Source organism: Pectinophora gossypiella, chromosome 4 (assembly GCF_024362695.1).
Source record: "Pectinophora gossypiella chromosome 4, ilPecGoss1.1, whole genome shotgun sequence".
NCBI classification, from domain to species: domain Eukaryota; kingdom Metazoa; phylum Arthropoda; class Insecta; order Lepidoptera; family Gelechiidae; genus Pectinophora; species Pectinophora gossypiella.
This window is the reverse complement of record NC_065407.1, coordinates 8,578,231-8,592,858: the sequence shown is the minus strand read 5'-3', so window position 1 is coordinate 8,592,858 and position 14,628 is coordinate 8,578,231.

Genomic DNA, 14,628 nt, shown 5'->3' with positions numbered 1-14,628 from the left:
TTTTTTTATTGTTTATTCGTATGCAAGTAAGTTGCTACATGTGTGTAGTGTTAAAAATTACTACAACATATTTTTTTTAACGACATATACTAATAAAAAGTACATAGTTCTATTCTGGTTTTACATTAATACAATTTGTAATGAAACCCTTTTCTATTTAACAGAACACTAAGTGAGAGCGATGGTCGGCAATCCGCCCGCTACATAGAAGCCCACATTCCAGCACACGTCCTGTCTGCGGCCACGTTACTCAGCTCTGCCCATGCTCTGCTAACCACTAATGTTCATTGTAAAGGCAACAAATAACCTCCAATCAAACTAACGCTCGACCGCAATTTATCTCGCCCGAAGAAATATCGTGTTCCTTAGTGTTAGCGCTGCGTACTTACGTATAAGGGGAGATCCGCCCGCTGATTGCTGAAAACTAAACATTTGTTTCTAATAGAAGTATGTCTGTATCGGCTTATACAAATATAGCACAACTGATAAGTAATTAAGAAAATATATAAGTATTATACGACTTAACTGCCGTGTCTTATTAGGTGTCCAATCATGTTGCCTGTTCTGTCCAAGAAGAGCTTACATGGAACAGATTAAAGAGAAAACGAACGTCGTGTCTTATAAGGAGGTGAAGGAATTGGTCTTTGATTGACATGAATGGAGAATGCTACACCGACAAGAGCGCGGCTCTTAAATAAGTGATGTGATGAAGACTTAACTGAATATTCTTCCTGCGCTGCGCATCGACAGGAAGTCTGATAAAACTGTTGTTGATTGTTATATCTGAAAACACACTGTTATTACTTCTCTGATCTGTTTCTGAATAATCTGACATTGATCTATAGTATCTATCTATCTATGAGGCCAAAGTAACAAGCCGTTTCAAATAAAGCTTTTATGAGATACAAAAAAATTAGACTCTCTGAGTAAGGCAACCTGCATCAATATAAACTATTTAAATATTCATAATTTACTATTTCTATTCTATTCTATTCTATCAAAATCCCACGCACGTTGTGTTTAAAAGCAAATAATTAACGACTAAAAGACGCTCAGAATAGTGGGTGTACCTAGAGTTTTTTTTTTTGTAGCGTACACTAATATACGAAAGCGTAGGTTTTAATGTTTTACATAGCCTATGTGATAAATTCTATATAATTTTGCTGGTTAATTCAATCGTTAATCAGGTTGATAAGAATGAATGATGTGATAGGGATGAGCGATGCATTACCATAGCAACGATGATATTTTTACACATACACATACACACACACACAGGTAACAGCCTCCATGGTCTAGTGGTTCGAGCATTAGGCTTACAATCTGGAGGTCCGGATTCGATTCCCAATGGTCATTTCGACATTGTCGATATCACTTTGTGAGACAGTCCTTGGTAAGGATTTTGCTGGCTTAAATCACCTCATTGTCAGAAAAAGTAAGATGATTCTGTGCTTCGGAGGGACGTGAAGTCGTTGGTCCCGGCTATTAGCCGTAAAAACACCTCCACCGACCCGCAGTGTAGCAGCGTGGCGGAGTATGCTCCATACCCCGTCCGGTTGATGGAGGGGAGGCCTGTGCCCAGTAGTGGGACGTATGTTATGTTATGTAAGGAGGTATGTATTTTTTGCTAACACTTGCAATTATAGTCTTAAAATGTTTGATAAATGTTATCTAGACTGCTTACATAACCTGAAGGAAAACCCGCACGTTGCAGATTACGACACGTCAAATGACACTTGCCTTTGATATTATATTTTATCGGGCATAGGAGTCCGGACGTACACTAAATTGTTCGTAAAAGATGAACATATCGAAAGAAGGAATTCAGTCCAATATAAGGTCAATAAAGTGGAAGTCAATAAAATGGTGGTTAAAACAGTTATAATAAATAAGCGAAGTCTCGACGTCGCGACCGGGGTGGGAACTTCAGTCGCCACTCGGCTGTGAAGTCGGAACGGGGGCCGTACTCAGGAGACGATCGAAGGGGCACACGAGATCGTGATGTATTCTAAAAAGTAATAGTATATTTTAGTAATAATCTATGTACTTTTTATTATCTTACCTTTTTTGTAAACGCTTACCTGCCCTCTCCTGATTTTAGTTTGTCTCTTTTCCGGTCTGCTGGAAGAGATTTCTATTAGAAATAAGATGAACCGTTGTCTGTTTTATGTGTAGTCGCCTTGTCTTTATGTCTTTGTTTCTGTCTTCAATAAATAAAGTGTATCATACATACATAAACATCAACAGCCTATGTACGGTTTACCGTGGGCACAGGCCTCCCCTAAATCAATCGGAGGGGGTATTCGAGCATACTCCACTACGTGTTCCACTGCGGGTTGGTGAAGGAGATTTTTACGGCTAATAGCTGGGAATAACGGATAAATAATAGCTATATCATAAATAAATAATTATATTCATCATTTCCATCTTCACAGTTTGTCTCGTTGGAGATAAAGATAATGTTAATGATTTCCTATGCATTATAAAAATTCGTCATAATCAAGTTTGTTCCGCTTTTATTCTTAATTGACAACGCATGAGGGATTGGCAGTTGTTGATTTTAATATATACAGGGTGTTAGTGACATCGTAACGAAAACTTTGAGGGGTGGTTCAGGCCATGATTCTGAGTTAATATCAAGTGGAATTTTCCATCGCAAAAGTATAGAATTGAAAATAATTTAAAAAAACTAAAAAAAAAAGCATGAATTTTGCGACGGAAAATTCCACTTGATTTTAACTCAGAATCATGGTCTGAATCAACCCCCTCAGTATTCGTTACGATGTCACTAACACCCAGTATATCATCGCTCATAATTGAAAATAAAGAAGTAATATAACACATAGTCTCTCTCTCTTTATTTAAGAGCTGCGCTCTTGTCGGTGGAGTAATTGCTATTACTCCATAGCTAGGGCGTATAGAACGGTGGCTGCCCCAATCGCCTTCCGTTCCGCAGTACACCGACCAATTTCTCAATCGGTGATATTATAGCTAGAGCCCTACCAGATTCTATTTCCTCGGCCTCCAACCAGTACTGATACCGTTGTTGCCCGGCATCAGGGGTGCGCTTTTGAAGTAGCGGCGCCTACTCGCTACGTCACAAGATTGTCATAGAACCTAAGTAGCATTTTATAGGTTAGCCCGTCCCAGTGAGCTACCCACTACGTTCTGCTAATCCTGTCGCTGTTTGGTCGGGGACTGCTTATTTTTATATTCGCAGCTAACCATCATATCTGATGGCCGTTCCACTATCCGCCACCTGTGGACCCCGTAGATGGCCTACAGCTATGCCTACTACACATAGTAACACATAGTAACCAAGTCTAAATTTCCTTTAAAAAGCTACTGAGAACAATTAAAAGCAATAACGGAGTACCTTTATTATCCCTAACTACTTCTCTGGCTGAAGTTCAATCGTACTTTAACGAGTTAATCCCCTTTTAATAAGTGTTGATGCTCGCCGCGGCCCCGCAATCTCATCTGCTTGTGCTAACTAGATGAAATTTTAACTTTTGAACTTTTTGTGGATTCCTGTCTGATTTAATGCTGTAATGTAGGGAGATCCTAGTTTTAGGGAGTGATAATTAAAAGAGCTGTCTGAAACATTCATTTAGACGTAGTATTTTTTTTTTAGTTTAATTTATTCAGTATCAGAAAAATAATTCTTAAAAAATAAGGCGCCCTTCTAATCTGTATGGCTACTTGACAGTTGTAACAATAAAATAGTAAATGTGTCAGATATGGTGATTTATCATTTAACAATAATTATCCAATAGTTTTTTTTATTAAGATAATTTGTTAAATATTTTATTTTTACAAAATAAAAATGCGATTTTTTTCTCTGTGTATTACAAGACCCGAAACATGGGCGGTCATGATTGAGCTTCGAGTGACGTCACATTTCACTAAATAAACAAAAACTGTCTATCAGGTTTCAAGTTATGCTGTTAGACAGTTTCTTTGTTTGTTAAAATGTGACGTCACTAGGGCAAAATGTCACGTGACCAACCGTTTTCGAGCGGTAATCAAAATAATTTTAGAAAAATATGTTTATTTCTATAATGATTTTTCGGGAAAATTGAGAAGAATTGGGATTTTAAGAGGTATAAAATTGGCATTTGTAATTTTTTAAATACTTATCCGAAAACTGCCAAGTAGCCAATTGTTGTTGTTCGGTATACATTCAAAAGGGAAGCGAAACACTTCTCTATTTCAGGTGTTTGTCACGGATTTAGATTTATATACGTATTAGCTGCTGATTCCAGTACAAACCATCTAACTTTATTTTAAGTTATACCTGTCATTTTCTTATCCGCCGAAAAGGAAAGGGACGTATAATCGACAGGCATATTTATGGAACACACGTCAATTTTAGCCAGGAATTTTAAAAACCCTCCCAAATTTATACATGTATTGGCCATAACCCGACAGAATTAAATCGACAGCACACGTCAAACGGGTTGCATACCAGTGAGATGCGTATTTCATTCGCCCTTGTTATTAATTCATTTTCAAATTAACAGTTGTCAATTATCCATCCCTTTTCTTTTCGGCGGATAAAAAAACGACGGGTATAACTTAAAATAAAATTAGGATATGTCTGCAGGAATCGGGGCCATTGTTTCTCTAAATGGAATAATTATGTTGGTGTACCCACACAAATCTTTCTTCTCAAATAAAGAAGCAGTTTGCAGCAGTCTTACGATGAAAATAGGTGCTTGTTTATTTTGTTTGACGTGACTTATTTAGATTTGACATTATCTATTTGGCCGGACAAATAGGAAGCGCTGAGGATTTCAAACGGTAAAAATAATAATTAGACCTCGGCTTGGAGAATTATGTTTGAAAGAATTAATCAACACTAGTCGGCCGATAGCTACGCTGAATGATCGAAATCGTTAACCACGCCGACGGGGTCGGTATCGTGGTATGAAGATAGTTGCAACGCCGGAACATATTTGTTGCCGCCTTAAATGTGAATATGTCACTAATCATAACAGTGATATGGTACATAAAAGGGCTCGATGGGTATATATTTATTTTATATGTGCCCCAGAAAGTTATGTAACACCAGAAAAAAAAATATGAACGTAAAAAAGCTGTTCCGTCGATTGAGTTAATTTTCACCGAATCGTTTTTACGGGTTTCCTCACTTGCTGTTACAGTTTATATCACCCCGTGGTATCATCTCAGCGAAATTGTTTCCGGAATCCTTTTTCAGCTCTGCGAGAAAGAAGCCGTGGATGTTGTTCCTGCGTGGGTAGTATAAGGTAGTATAAGTGAATCATTTCAGAATTTTCCTTTTTCGTGTGGAAAACTTTTTAGAGGCAACATATGTGATGCTAATTTTAGTTTTAGCCTTTGTAGCACAATGTAGTCATGTCATGAAATCTACTCCAGTTATTATATGAAAAATATGTGATATAAAAAGCTGAAGTAAGTAAGTTTTTTTTTTCGGATGTCGTCTGGAGTCTATTTCTCCTATCAACCTAACCAAACCTAACCTGTATTGGGCTGGTTTTCCCTTCGCGGGTTGGAAGGTCAGACAGGCAGTCGCTTCTGTGAAAAAATCGGACCTGTCAAAAAATTGGTGAAAGACTATATTGTAAGACGTACTCAGTACTTACTGCACACTAGTTTATTATCTAGTTTATGTAAGACCTTCGATTAAAGAGTTACAGTACTATACAATTTGATAAGATATTACAAACGCAAAAGCTAGGTGTTCTTTTACCTCACTGCCCCAGATTTTTTGAGTTTCGTTTTCCCCTTTCAACGCCGCGCGGTGCAATGTCGCGCATTATCAAACTTTGTTTACGGTATCACGTACTGCGGATATCAGTTGAACAAATGAGCGCGCCTCCAGATAGCAGGAGCGTTGCGCGCGAATCATTTCCGAGTGTCAATCAACGTCCGCCGTCGTCCAAGCCCGTTGACGTGTGCTCGTCGACAGGCGCTCGTCTGCCTGTGTGTGCGCTAATGAGTTCGCCCGAATCGCATCTAGATCGAACTTGGATAGTTAATTATTATTTCTAAGATTGGAAATGCACTGGAACACTGATACAAGAGGTGAGCGCCGGAACGGGAGGCCCGGTTCGAACCCCGGTACTGGACTTGCACCAATGAGTTATTAATTTATATTATGTGCACTTTCACAAACACAGTTGACTCGAGCATTATAGATGGCGATACGGCTCACCACCTATCGCGTAGGTATAACTACTAACGTACAGTCATGAGCAATATAATGTACCCACTTAACCTCTCATCTGCCGAGATACCAGACACAATAGATTTTACATTGTGTCTGGTCGAGATCCGCGTTCCGGCAGATGAGAGGTTAAGGACTCTGTCGCACTAACATATTTGACATTTAGTGAGACTTACAGTTCAATTTGTCAAAAAAGTTAATGTGACATGGTACCAAAGTGTATACATATTAGTGCTCGTGACCGTACTACTACGTACTTTATCTAGCGCTACTACCCCAAATGGGACATAATCGTGTGTTGTGTATTGTTAGAAATGCAAAGCAGAAAAGTTGGTAGGTAATCATTATAAAAATAAATAATATAAGGCAACTTTTACTAGACCGCTACTACACCGTTTATTTTTGAAAAAAAAATGATATAAGTACTTAATACTTAAATTATTGTAAAGTTGAATTTAACAATGTCATATTTTCTAACATAAGCAACTTTCTGCAAAATCCATCTAATGCAAAAATATAACGTATATGATAAAGGTGGGTCAGTTTACTGTTAAATAAGTTTTTTTGAAACATTAATGTGTATACACAAAAACAATAGTTATAATAATAATTATTATATAATATATTATAGTTATAATAAAAAATAATATAACCACCCACAACCCACCCACACTCAACTGACCCACCTCTATCATACACGTTACATTTTTGTATTAGATGAATTTTGCAAAAAGTGGCTTACCTACGTTCGAAAATATGACATGGTTAAATTCAACGTTACAATAATTTAAGTAAGTACTTACATCATTTCAAAAATAAACGATATAGCAGCGGTCTAGTAAAAGTTGCTTTTACCCAAGTAATAGTAAAAATAAAAACCCTAACACACTCGCCCGAGATAGTGTCGTGTCCTATTTGTCACAGTATTATTGGAGGGTAAGTTTTATAGGCAACACATCGAAGGCCCGCTGGCCGCAAGTGGTGGGCCAAGTCGGAAACATTAAGGTTCCATCAGCGGCCATATTTTCCGGCGGAATTTTCACGTCGGCCGGCGCCTGTCGACCGACACGCCTTTGCACTCAGACACTGGCATCGGATGAAGTGGAATTGTGTACCCTAATGCCTATCCGCGCCGATATTTTCCCAACTTTTAAGAAGTGCAGTTTAAGAGATCGAACTGCCTAGATCACAGGTTTCAATACTAAACGACAGACTAGAAATAAAATCATAAAATGTTAAGTTAAATACTAAACATTTTTTTTTTTCAGAATAAAAGCTTGTCAACAAACGTAATATTATCACGAGGCTGTGACATTCGCACGCCATAATTGACATAACCGTAATTACACGACTAAAGAAACCTGGAAAAGACTTGAAGAAAGTAAAGTCTAATATAAAAAAATAAACATCTCATGAGTTCGGGTAGCTTTCAGTGAAATGACACCTCTGGGCATCTTTGTCGCCCAACAAACGCCCCGTGAAATTGAAACAAACTTTGGGCCATTCCTTCGAGAAATTTCGCAACGTCAAATACTTTCTTTTTGATCTTTTAATCCAGACAAAGAAGTCAGGTTTAAACCGTAATAATTAAATTTAGAACAATTAACATAAGCTGTAGAATGCCATTGTTTTGAAGGTGCGCAAAGGGTTAAAGAAAAAGATTTTAAAACAGGCTAATCATGAACTACTTAAAATTTTATATTAATAAATTAATGTACTAAAGTACATGCTCCATACCTGGTTGATTAAGTTGAGACCTGGCTGTTTATAATAATGATAATTAGCACTAAGTCAAATAAAAATGTAAATTTCCGCACTTTAAATTGCTTTTCCCTCAGTAGTCAGCAACTAAACAAATATGAGGGCCGCACAATCACACGTAATGAATATGTCTACGATCTATCAGAATTAGAGACCCCTTCTGTCGGCGATGATCGATGCGCGGAAATGAAGACGATCTTTTTCTTAGAAGCCCGAGATGTACGGAATCGGCACTTCATCACTTGTGACGTCACACGAGGCATGATTGCTCAGGAAATAAGCAAGTACTTTGTAACCAATGCTTTTTACGACCTGGTTGAGTTTGTTAGAGGAATGGAATTTTTATCTCAAGATCCATATTAATATTATAAGCAAAAGTAGCTCTATCCGTTATCTTTTAAAGAAACACAGACAAAAATAGTTAGAGTAATACCCGAGATACATGAAATATGTATAACTTCCTACTCTAACAATTGCTACCTGCCTTATTTTGTTTATTTTTACTGAACTTATCAAATGAAATAGAATCCATTATCTAGCACTTAGCACACCGTTTTGTAATGGAGCAGTTCTGAAAGAAAAGTAAAGCGGAAAATTTCACCTCCCACGAAAAATAGTGAGAGAAATTGTTTCTTACGCTCTCAGCCGTTAGATACGTTGGGAATAATTTATTACGGAAAGGATTTTAAAAACACATATCGCCTGAGCCGCCGGATAAAGCTGTTTTAAGAATATGTGGGAATTTCTCCAGGTGCCTCGAAAAGTATTATGTGTGAATGGAATGTAATATAAAGTTGCGCTAATATACGATACTGCGATCGCGACAATATTTAACTAGGGTGTGTCCCGCGAAATGTACACGCACGTAATAACCGAACAATATCCGCGTAATATTTGTCGAGAGCGGCACAAAAGAAACAAAATATTATTTACCCGATGCTCTCATCTCCCCGTTCGCGGTTCGATCGTCCCATTCAAGTCCGCTGCAGTCGCTATTGTATTTGCCGAGGGCTCTACCGCTCGTGTCCATTGCCAATCGAACGGAATGCGAGTGCCGGCCGTTTGCCGCGAATGAAAAGCTACATCGATTCACCGCTAATCATGATCCCGTCACGACTCCTCTAATGAAAATGCCTGCGAACCGCGAACGAGAATCGGAAGGATTCATCTTTGTAATTAGAAAATACTACCACAGCACTTTAGTTAATTTAAAAAAAATATGCAGCTCGAAGTGAGCAAGTAGATCCTGTGAGAATAGAGCGTGACTGCGACTGGAGTAATTGCCTTCACATCGTAGAGGTATCTATCTACGTCGGATTAATTAGCTGGCTCGCAACCTGCAGGTTTTAATCTTTATAATGCGCCTGTACCTATACGCAGAGGTGAGTGGAATAAAAATACAACAACATTTTTCAATCTGGCATGCAGCTGGAAACTGAATCGAATGGGGTATTTGGTCATCGGCGGGCCTATTCCGCGAATGCCACATGTAATTGAATACACTATTGAACTGATGACAGCTCTCAGCGTACGAAATTGAATAACTAAATTATTTGTGCGCCTCTTTCGGTCGGGCATGTTTTGATAAATGATTCATAATACGGGAAAGTGATTGCATGCTGAGCGCTCTTTGAAAATTCGATTATGTGTGGCTATAATGTCTGAAATGTAGACATAGGTAGGGCATCATAATGGGTTCAGGTAGAATATAATAAAAGGGTAATTTATGTGTAGGTTTTGGCCGCAAGTTTGCGGTGTAGTGAAGACGCAGCACCTCTCCCGGCCGGGAACATAAATCGCGGGTACTGCCCTCTGCGGCGGCGGCTAACTAGTAACTACTGCCATTTGTTTTCCGCCTCCTTGATTACAAATTGCCATTATCAAAAATCACTGGAAAGTTATTGACATAATCAGAATGCACGCTCAGAAAGTGAATTCTAAAATGGAAATACCATCCGCATCGGATATTTCACGAATTTTGTTTTTTTGCGTAAACTGCGTGAGAGATCAAACAACACAGAACGCGGTAGTTACCAACGTTTATCCGCGTGGAAAGTAACAATACAACAAATATACTATGCTGGGGCACGTGCCTTCTCTATGGATGGATAGGGAGATCGGGCCTTAAACCATCACGCGGGCCTAGTGCGGATTGATAGTTATTAACGACTATTTATTATTTATTTATTTATTTATTTATTCCAAAAAAGGTACAATTTTTCTTAAAAAAATAATTTCGCCAAACTTATACCAGTTTGTTGGCGGGCGCTCTTATAACTAAATGAGTATGCACCTTTTGTTGCTTAAAAGAAATTGCTAAATACTTAACAACTATTACAATGGCACAATGGACTGCTAATGCAGCCGGGACCAATGGCTTAACGTGCCTTCCAAAGCACGGAGGAGCTCGAGATGAAAACTTTATTTTAGTGGTCACCCATCCTATGACCGGCCTTTGCGAAAGTTGCTTAACTTCAACAATCGCAGACCGAGCGCGTTTACCGCTGCGCCACCGAGCTCCTCTATAAATGATTAAAAAAATATATACATATTATTAGCAATCAACTATTGCAGAGCAAATCTCATTTATTTACTAACAACTCACATCGTTTATTACATTTCATCATAGCAATGTTTCAAATTAAAATTCGGTTAGCTGTAGAGCTTGCAGATGCAGAATTTTGTAATTTATTTGTAACTCTACAATTGTATTATTTCTGATAATAAACTTATTTTTAATTTGATTTGATTTGAAAGACAATTTAGACAAAATATTACAAACAAAGGCATAATTTCTTGAAAACAAAAAATCTTTTTTATGATCTTTTATTAGTGAATGTATGTTTATCGATTCATAAAACACATGTTTATTCACTTTATAAATAAAAGGTACATTCATAAAAAAAATGTGACGCACAACCTCTAAACTTGTTTGCTCTGATCTGTAATGATAGCGAGGTGACCTTTCAGAGCGCAGCGAGCAAATAGCGGCCGGCGCGGGTTGACTCAGCTCTTGAAGCCGCGTGTTGTGAACGCGGAGCTCTCGAGCGCTCTCTTGTCGCTCGTCCAATAGCCCAGTTGGCTATCCAATCTGATGTATTTAATCATATCATTCTCTCTTGTTACCCGCATTCCCGAGAAATGTGTTTCGGAGGTATGTGACCTAAACTGTATTGGGCTGGTTTTCCCTTCGCGGGTTGACAGGCAAGACAGGCAGTCCCTTATGTAAAAAACCGAACCTGTGAAATCTTTAGATTAGGTGGGGATGATGGTTCTTTCTTGTTACTTACTCCTGTTTAGGCGATTTATCTTGTTTTATCGGTGTACTATATTTTACCTAAATTTTACTGAGTCTTCATATTTATTTATTTTTTCACTCTACCCGCTTGATCGACTAGGCCTTGGCCGGAGCGTATTCCATACTTTATTTTCTTCTATTGATTTATTGCCTTTCAACTTTAACTGTACTTTGCCTAATAATGCCACAATTTGACTATTATTTATTTCTTAATAACGTAAGGAAAGTTACTAATAAAGTAAGATGTACGTGTCTAAAAATCATCGTGTATGAATTGGTAAACAGGCGCTGAAAATAAGGTTATAATTATTCATAGAGATCTCTAGATTCAATAACTTGAAAGAACTTGGCAAAGATAGCAGGGAATACTTACAATATCATCATCTTTTCACGACACATTAATATTTATTTGTGTACCGAATTTATCGTTACGAAATTCAATTTAGCCGACGACAGTCGAACGTCCTTTATCTATGCACAGAAGGTCTTTTTATTTGATGGGCCCTCTGGGACACTGTCCCAATGAAATACGAAACGTATTGGAAACATATGGATAAGGTGGCAAAAGTATAACAATATATTCCGTGAGTTTTAATAATATTTAAAGGCTAGTTAAAGAAGATAATATAAAGAATGCTTTATCATTTAACTACTTACATATATTTTCTACGCGGCACGCTTAAAATATTATCAAGTTATTAATTTATAAAGTAAGTAAGTAAGTACGTATATACATAAATATACTGTAACTGAGTTTGTGTGTACTGTGTATATGTGTATAAAATAAAAAAAAATCATAACAACCATATATAGTACAAACAGTAGTACACACAGAACAGTAGTAGTAGTGGTGTATACGTATAGTATATACAACCATTCCTGGCCAGCTATAAAAATAACGTTACTTACATTCCAAAGCAATATATTTATAGACCACACTAATAAACATTTCAACTTTGGACAGTCGAAGCGTATCATTGCAAATCCAACGCGTTGAATATTCATCACATTTAGATAGTAGCGCGCGATAGACCCACATCAGAAAAACATCAAAAATGCATCAAGCGGAAATATTCGACGATATTGTAGAACAATATTGCGTCTCACGCGCCGACACTGGGTTTATTCACGATCTATGTCGTCTTACATTCGGGATCATCTCTACACTTAGCAACATTTTTTTAAACTCTTTAAATACTTATAATCATAAGATTCATCAATTCATGATAAGATTTCGCAGATTACTTATGTCATGATTCCCTTCTCCACTCACAATTTCCAATAATTATACGCAAACTGACAAATACTTATTTCCGGCCAAGTAGTTATGCCATCTGCGGCAAATCTACAATAAGTCACGTCCAAAAAAAAGAAACACAAATCCTAACACGGCAATATAAATAAAAAAACAACTTAAAATCGCTTTAAATAATAACTTAGCGCAAACACCATTAACAATTACTTTTCTCAACAGTTGAAACCCGAGATGCCCTAAATTACAAACACACATTAATCGCACTCAGTGCCGTCATTAATGTGTAGCGGAACAAAAGTGGCGAATTAAATTAATTTATGAATACAATGTTGACCCGCCACACGCGACGAAGTATTGTCCGTCCCACACGCGGCGAGATGACCGCCGGTTTGCGAAAGTATTATAATAATTTATCTATATTGTATTCCATGTGGGCCTACCTATTTTTTCGTGTATTACAACTCATGTTTAAATATAACTGGCTGGTTAAAAAGGCCACATCTAACAAAGCAATATTGCAATTTGACATTTGCGCATATAAAAGTAAACTAAGTGCGCAATGCACACAAATTTCAAATAATCAATACTGCTTTTTTAGATGAATTGCTTCGATGTGGCCTTATTAACCCCCCTGGAGAGGAGTGGATGTGTCTACTATGGGGAATACGGGCGTGATACCACGTTATATTTTTATACATTTACATATTAGTATTAGGTAGTTATGTATTCTACTCATATTTCCGTGGTAAATTTACTTATCTTTGTCACAGGATCATAAATATAATATAAAATTAAACAATACATAAAACTACACAAAACAATCTAATCAAAAAATGTACCAAATCTGATCTCCTTCGAATAAATATTGCTAGGTCGCAATATTGTTTTGTGGCGAGTCGGGATACACAATATCGTACGTAGCACTTGGCTACGGGCCGCAGCTACGGAAAGCGCACTATTCAAAATATTCGCTACGAAACGACTACAAACACGTGTGCACGCCCCAATGATTATTACTTCTTACGGAGATACCGCGAATATCTACAACATATGAAAATGGAAAACATTTTTATTTTCAAACACAAAGTATGTTTTATTATTAAAGTATCGATCATTCGGTTTGTATTACACTTTTATGCAGTTTATTTCTTCAATAAAAAATAGTCCAAAGCATTAAGTAAATTTTTGGGATAGCTAAACACACTGTTCCCTACTTGTTATTAATAATTTAAAGCCGTCATTTGTCGATGTAGCCCACAGTGCGGTTGGAGGGTTGATCAACTAATATTAACAAGCTTGTATCGCAAACCGCAAGATCATGAAAACGTACCCGGATCCCTCCCAGTATGGCATGGATAACTTCCATGTTTGGCCTCCATACATTATTTATGTTAGTTGTACCTTGTTTACGTTGGCTTGGCCTTTTACTAACCTACCTAACCCCAGGATATGGGTAAATAATTTTGTATTCATTACTGATCGCATCTATTGATATCATGTTTCGAGGTATGGCTAAAAATATTTAAGCCACTCGACCGCCTAATTTTTTGAAAATAATTATGTATTTATGAATATTTATGAAAGTTTTAACATTTCAGCATCAAAATTAACTGCCTCCGTGGTCCAGTGGTTGAGCGTTGGCTTCAAGATTCGGAGGTCCGGGTTCGAATCCCGGTGGGATTATCACAAAAACCACTTTGTTTTTTTTTAATTACAGGCTGATCACCTGATTGTCCGAAAGTAAGATGATCCGTGCTTCAAAGGCACGTTAAGCCATTGGTCCCCGTTAACTATGTAGTCGTTACATGAGCCATGTCAGGGGCCTTTGATGACTCAGTAATAACCCTGATGGGTTGATGAGGTTCGTTCTCCACCTCGCTACCCATACGATAAATGAAGAGTATCACCAAAATAAACGTTCAAACTTTCGGTTATAATCTCTTTCAGTCTAAAGCTTCATCTATCTACTTTTAATAATCACAATTCAAAATAAGATTATATTCCATGGACACGTTTTGATTCATCGCCCATCATGTTGAGCACGACATTATCCCTTGTACAGCTCGTACGACATGTCTGAGTAATTAGTAACATGGAACTTCC